We start from the raw sequence: 7,692 nt of genomic DNA, 5'->3' as shown, positions 1-7,692 counted from the left end.
AAACTCAAATAAAAGTTTGTGATTTGGCATAGCCCACTAATTTTTTGGCCCCAAGTGTTTGAGAGTGTGTGAGTATGAGCGCGCCACAAACATAAAAAAGCAGTGAATTGAGCGGTTGTGGAACGTGAGTGGATGCTAAGAGCAAGCACACACACACACGCGCGGACACGACACGCACACACACAGGCACAGACCGCCTTTTTGCGCCGCCGAAACGAACACTTTTACGAAGGCGACGGCGAATCAGTTTCAGTTGTCAGTTCGCATCCGACTAGAAAGCAGTTAACGAGTAGTCTGTGTTTTTTCGCTTGCGGTTAAAAGCCACGAGGTCGTTCATCGTTTTCCTTTTCAGCTTTAAGCAAAGCCCATATAAACCAATACAAGAAACTCAGTGATCTTCGCGTCCCAAAGTCGTTGAAGTCGAAAATCGTTGATTCTGATTCTGAAACGCAAATCTAGAAAATCACGAAAGTGGAAAATAAAAAAGTTTCGCTATCAAAACATGTGAATGTGCCGAACTCAAAACTGAAACGTAAAAAGGAACGCGTTCGTTTTTTACAGACGATATCGTATAAAATAAGAGAAAAGCTCCAAAACGTATTCGTATTATATAGCGATGCTTGGATGATCTTCGTCGCAGTCACGTTGTACATACAAATACATACATCAATATGTACCTGCTATATACATAGCACATAAAATACGTTACGCACACTAGTGGCGAATAAAAAGCGAATTGGAGTAAGCTCCGAAACGTGTTTATATTAAAATTTTTTACCCATTTGAACTTTAAACAACTTTTCGACTGCGCCGCTCGGTTTTCATTGAATTCTCATACGAATTCCAATTAAGTGTTGTGTGTGCGTCCAATTGGCATGAATTGACGTGATCGCTCTCTGCGCTCTCTCTCTCTCTCTCTCCTTATTCGGCACACACACACAAACACACACTACGCTCTTTAATCGCGCCGCTCTCTTCGCGCTCTTTTTATTTGTTTATTTTGATTGTTGTTATATATATTCTAATTTACCGTTTTTACAATCGTCTTTAGCTTAAGCAAAACCGCCGCCCAGCAACAACAACAACAACCCCTTTATTAAGTGTGAGTGTGTGAGCAGAAAATTATGCCAACAGAATTCTAAAAAATATATACACATATTTAAATAACCACTAAAAATCAAGAAATCCGCACAAGTTTCGCTCAAAACAACAACACAGTTATATATACTAGCCATAAAAAAAACAAACCCATAAACAAGTGCAAAGCAACAAGGAAAATAACGTAAAATAGTGCCAGTTAACAGCTAACAACAGCAAACGGCGATCAACAAAACCCACCGGCAAAATCAACAAATTTTTAACTCGCAGTCAACAAGGAGCAACAATTCAGCCAACGATTTGCCATTGCAAACTTGTGGCGGGTAAATATTAATAACAATTGCGATTAGGTTTACTTGATTATACTGAAAATGTTTTTAAGTGGAACTCTCGATTTGATGCGGTACGAATCTATTGGGCCAATAATATAAATACTCCTAAAAGTCTAATTTTCTATTCCAATGCGATTTAAAAAATAATTACAACAGTGCTTTGCTACAGCTCATTTAAATAAATATTTAAATTAAATGGTATTATATGTTGGTTTTCAAAACAAATGATTTATTCTGACGTGAAATATTAAAAATATAATGTGCTATTGCTTTATTTATAAAAAAAGCTTTCCACCAATTTGATAAAAGTTAAAGGGTTTGCTATAAACTTCAGTTAGGATCTTGTTTAGTTTAGATACGAAAGTTTGACTTTTTGATGTGTTAAAAAATCGCATTGAAAGAGTTTACGACCCAAATATTGAATACAACCGATAGGAAAAGTGATTTATAACCGAAATTTCAAGTAATCCTTAGAGTCGCCCGATTCTCAAGCGTTTCACTTTCAAGATCAATACGACAGAACCATAAAGTCGGTCACCAATAGATGATCTTTCGGTTCGTGTGGGCTTTGATTAGTCCGTTTCGGTGTGTTACTGTTACTTGGCACGGGAGTGAGTGAGTGGGCAGGGGAGATCTTAATTAGAGCACCGCTGATAATGGCTCTAAAAATAGAACCCCAGCGCCACACTGATAGCAGAACTTCAAGCGTGTGTCGTTTGCGTAGAGCTCATTTCTTTCTTTCTGTTATTTTGCTCCCCCCAATTTCAAATGGGAGCAGCGACTAAGGTCGATTTGGCTGCCATTCCAGATGCTTTTGAATATTTCTTTGACATCAGTATTGACATTGAAATGTGATTAGGTTTAATTTTCATAAATGGGTTGATTCGCCACTCGGTTAGCTGTCGAAAGAGGCTTTTTCGTTACCCATTTGCAGATAAGGCTTTTATCTATTCGCCAATGTGCCAAGGTACAGCAGCAGCTGATGGCCCAAAAAGTGTACACATAAGCCTATACACACATCTGTATATTTTTGTATGTGTATGTGATTGTGATTGTGGCTTTTATCATATCTTGAGTGTTTGCTAGCCACATTGGTGGAACGTGCCAGTTGATAACAAGAAAGTGTGCAAAAGTTTGTCGAAAAAGCTGTAATTGGAGCAGAGAAACCGGGGAGCTAATTAATATAGAGATAGGGAGTCAACTTTAAACTCCCAGACTGTATATCAAGAAATCATATGTGCTTACCAAGTAATATCAGTGGAGAGTTCTTCAAAAATTAGTAAAGAAAAACTCGAACTTCCTCTGAGAAATATGCATTTGAAATCTTGTCTTTTATTGATGTGTTCTTTCGATTTCAGTTTAATCGATAATATCGATTTTTCCGATAAACCCAAAATGTTTGTAATGTTTCTAATGAGTTTAGTGATTTCAAAGTATATTTTTTTATTCTAATGCTAAGCTGCTCAAGCTGTAGTATTGTTACTTAGATTTGAAGAGCTTTTCTTTCGATCGTTTCTTTTTGCTTAATTTATTCAGAATTTCGCGCTGACCCCAAAACATTAGTAATGCAAATCCATTGCGTTTGCGAAGTCAGATGATCGCATCGAAGATTTCCATGCGTCAGTTGTCCCAGCTGTCAATCGAAGATCGCCGTTTGGGGGCTCTACGTTCCTGGGTGACTTCTCCTCCATCGGTCGAATGGAATCGAATAGAACGGAATCGAATCGTTCGTTTGCTCTTTAATTATTGTAATGAATTCAATAAACATTGCACGGGGCTTTGGCGTTCATTTGCATTTGCATTCGCACTCGCACTCGCTGCATTCTGAACTATTGCACATTGCCTGGTCGGGCCTCTCCTTCTCTATATAGCTAGCTATATATGTATATATATATATATATATAGGTATATATTTAAATACATATGTGTACATTTATATATATGTAATTCCCTATTTCTCTGAGTTGCTCTAGAAGCGCGTGATTCTCTCGCAGATCCACGTGCCGCCAGATAACTGCACTTTCAATAAGCTTTTATTTGAATAAGCTTCCGCGATAATTGACTTAATAAATTATTAAATATTAACAGCGTAGAAAAAACCAGAATGCAACTGACTGACTGGCATCTCCTTGTGGATTTTCTAATGCCCAGTTAATAGGAAAATCATGCAAAGTGTTTGGAAAGTGCATTAGAGCTCACAAAAATGTCTTAATATATCATTTTCAATCACTGCATGTTTAGATTCCTGATACTTACACAATTTATTATTATACTGTCTTATATTGTATCTAAAGTGGATTTCCATATGAAAAAAACTAAAACAGATAGGGCTACCAACGATCAATATAAATTTCAATTATTATTAATTTTCCAAAATTAATTTTACTAACAAACAATTGCGTAAGGGCACAGAAAACCAACAAATAAAACGTATTACATACATATAATGTAGGAAAGAGCGCAGATTGAATGTGCCACAAAAAAGATTTGTTGTCCAAGGTTTATGCTTGGCATTGCGAAGGGGTTATTGTGGCGCTGGGGTCAGAGGTTTGGGGTGGTGGGGGACCTCCACTGGGAAGGGGGTGGTGATAAGCTGCTCGCCGCAGTGGAAGAGGGATTCAGACAGATGGAGACGGGTGGCAGCGAGTGGGGCTGCTCCACATGGCAACAGTTGCTCCGTGGCGAGTGGGGAGTGCATAAATATGATGTGCATTGCTTTCGCTTCAGCTCTTTATCGCTCCTTTATCTTTTGGGTAGCGTGATAACAACGCACTCGGGAAAAGCGACAGCACGAAGTGTCGACGGGGAATTAGGGGGCGTTACTGGGAGTTCAGTGCTTGATTGGCAATGCCAATCTGAAAACCTTTAAAATGAAATTAGAAAAAAAGAAAATTAGAAAATTCTATTTCGAATTCATTAACAAAGGTATAATAACTAGAAAAGACTGGAAAAGGATATATTACTATGCCAAAATTCATTTTAAGCTCAATTTCTTTGCACTAGGAATTACAGGAATTACTCTTGGAAAGCCTTTTATATTGAGCTTCAATATTTAGATGCACCTCCGCTTAACCGGAAGTTAGCTCTATCTCCGTTTTAACCCAAACTTATAACGAGTCCCTTAACAAGACGAACACTCGCAATGTATGGCTTTATCAGCAGGTTAGTCCATGACGAGTTGATATTGCTGGGCATAATTCACTTTCGAACCAAAGGTCGTTCGGTTTTATGGAGGGTGACACAGCATAGCACAGCACACCGGAGTGGCCAACAAGTGAGTTGGATGTGGTTGTGGATGTGGCCTCGTCATCGTCACCGCGCCATCGTCATTATTATGATGATCATGGGGTCGGTTCGCGAGGTACTTGAGATCATGGGCCTGGAACCGAACCTGGGCTTTGGGATTGATACCGTCGCCGTTGTCGTCGTCGTCGTTGTCGTCTTCATCGTTTTCATCTCGAAGTCGGCTCATTAGGCAGGGCAGACCGGACCAGATCGGTTCAGACCATACCAGTTGCTGTGCGATTCGAATACCTTACCTCCTCACCGTCGACCGACGACCGACGACCAGCTGTCAGTCTTGCTTTTTATTTTCTCTGTTTTTGGTTGTTTTTTTTTTGTACCTCTTAGTTTTTCGATTTTTTCGCATCGGGCTTTTCTCGCATTGACTTACTTTGCTTTATAATCCTGTTTGACGGGTTGTGCTGCTGCCGCTGCTGCTGCTGCTGCTGCTGCTGGGGTGTAGATCTCTTTTACTTCCACATTGCTGAACCCGGTCATGTGTGTTGATGGCTGAGGGGCAGGTACAGCGGTACCTGAGATTCAGGGGCACCACGATGGTCCAGTCTCAGGCAGAAGAAATCACATGGCTTGTTCGCCCAAGTCGAGGGTTCCTGCAATCGCGGAGCATCTGGCGGACACCTTTCTGGTCGGCCAAGTGATCTTGGGAGCGACGCTCCGCCTGATAAGCACACAATTCTCTTTATGAGAAGTTCGGGGAATGTATGACTTTGAAAAGCTTACGTTTTATAAAAAAGGTGGGAATAAAACTTCTTATATAGGATAACAAATATCTTATGTCGTAGAAACACAGAAGTGGATCCTCTTGCTTTTATTGTTTGAACTACAATAGATCAAATGCGATATATAATTATTTAGGTACAGTTTTAGTCTGTTTAATTACATTCCATGTAGTAGGGCCTTACCCAAAAGTTGACTGGCTGTTGTTCCCCTCAAATGTGTAAAGGCGACGCCCCTGGATCGTCGACAAGCTTGGCTTATCAACGAATTGGCGAGGCCAAGTTAATCCGGAACAGCTGCTCAGAGGCGCCAGCTAGGATGTTTAATAGGGCGCCAATGAGTGGCACTACTAGCTGCTAACTGATAGCCGAACTTTAGCCGATTTTCTGTGCGCCCGCTGAAGTGGGAAATAATACGCATACGCCCATGTGTACGAGTAGAACCATACGGAAACTCATGAGAAAAGTCGGCGGAGAGCGCACTATTGAAAGGCGTTACGTAAGAAGTGTGGGTTTATTTTTGTTTTGTTCGCTCTGTTGATCTTTCTTTAATTCGTTTTGCTCTTCATTCTTCCCCTTTTTTCTTTCCACCGATTCTGTTTTAATTTTTATAAATTTTTTTTAATGCCGTCTTTGCTTTAGTTTGCCTTGCCCTGCCTTTGTTTTGTTTTTTATTATTATTTAAGAGCTGTTTTGGCTTTGGGTTTTTGTTTTTGCACCCGCTTTCGTTCGGCTTTTGGCTATATCTCTTAACCTATATGTATAAAAATATATTTTTGAGGACCCCCACGTTTATCGGCGTGTATCTAGTTATAGAATCTCTCAACTTGTTGCGCGTCGTCACCGCCGCTTGAAAAATTGGACCACCTGAAGATTTTTACCCAGCGGAAATTTTGCCTTTGCCTTTGCTTGTTCGTGACATTGAAATACGTACGTACATATGTACGTGGAATGCTGTGCTAATTCTTTGGTGGGTGGGTACCTTCCCCCAAAAGTTTCCTGAAACCATTGTGTAATTTTTGAAAATACAGCGATTATTTTCGTAGCCCATTTCCACATCAGCCCACGCCGCAGTGCTCTTTAAAGCTGATTTATGCTATCTCGGCCCAATTTAAGCAAAAGAGCCAAACCAACGCGATTCTGAATCACGCTATAAATTTTGATGTGATACTCAGCGTTTTGCGTTGTTTGCATTCGCATTAGAACATTATCCGATACTATAGCTAGTATCCCATTAACATAATCTAGCAGGTTTCAGCCATGTTCCATTGATCTACCCCTTTAATATCCAGAGATCAAAGTGAAACACCCACGTCTAAATGCGTCACTGGATAATCTGTTGTAAGAAAAAATATGTTTGTCAAGAACCTGTCTTAAAAACTAAGTAATCAACCGCCTTTTAGAGTAAGCTGTGACGCAGTTGATCACAACAATTTCGCATCGTACTATATACTGAGTTAATCCCATACTTTTTCATCATTCTTGTTATTGTTTACATTTTCTACCTATGCTTTCCTATTTTTTTGTATTTTTGTTTTGCTCTTTCCTCTGGTTATTTTCATATAATGACGTGCTTAATATTATCAAATGTTGTTGCATATTATTTAATGTTTCACTCACGACTTTGCGACGCAATTTCCCAACGTGAAAGTAAAAAAATAGATTAAATTTAAGTGCGAAACGAAAATTGCAAATGCTCATTTACTCAAAATAGTTGCCAGTCGGCAATTAGAATTTTACACTATTTTAATGGGCACTGCGGTCTAGACTAGGCGGATACTCAGTGCCAACAAATATGTAGACATGCTATTTTCTCTAGAGCAATCATAATTTATTTAATCTTATCTAAGATATCTAATTTTAAGCTCTCTAAGAACGTTGAGTATATTTTAAGACTCGCAGATATAATCATTTTCAAACATTTTAAAGATACTTTTTCTAAAAATATATTCAAAAGAATAAATTATGATTATCCATCCATACTTACTGTTAACATTTCTTTGGTATCATTTGGTATCGCTTATAAAGCAGAAAACAATATGTATTGAAATCAGTATAAAGTAAAAACGTTGAATTCGAGAAGAGGAGTTGGAGCGAAGAGAAAGCGATGGTATTTTGACCCCAAAAGCGAATCAATGAACTTTCGTTAAAAGCCTGCCACGAAAATTCGAGATGCAGATACATGGGGGGAATAGCTGAGTCGATCAGTTCTGGACTTAGAGTTACTGGTAGTTTGTGCGAGT

At 39.2% G+C, this 7,692-nt stretch overlaps 1 protein-coding gene across 4 annotated transcripts in view; it reads left to right on the top strand.

Moving 5' to 3' along the window:
• Positions 1-221: 221 nt before the first annotated feature.
• Positions 222-7,692, top strand: part of LOC6537363 (forkhead box protein O) — a 31,998-nt gene continuing 24,527 nt past the window's right edge. The window contains exons 1-2 of one of the 4 annotated variants that reach the window (XM_015192809.2): positions 222-328; positions 1,052-1,421. The gene's annotated coding sequence lies outside the window, so the exon portion shown is untranslated. Of the gene's footprint in view, positions 1,422-7,692 lie in introns of all 4 variants that reach the window. The other 3 variants (XM_039376885.2, XM_039376886.2, XM_015192810.3) reach the window with 3 other exon arrangements.

This window comes from Drosophila yakuba, chromosome 3R, assembly GCF_016746365.2.
Source record: "Drosophila yakuba strain Tai18E2 chromosome 3R, Prin_Dyak_Tai18E2_2.1, whole genome shotgun sequence".
NCBI classification, from domain to species: Eukaryota; Metazoa; Arthropoda; class Insecta; order Diptera; family Drosophilidae; genus Drosophila; species Drosophila yakuba.
The sequence above is the reverse complement of the archived record's forward strand: the minus strand, read 5'-3'. Positions and strand labels throughout refer to the sequence as shown.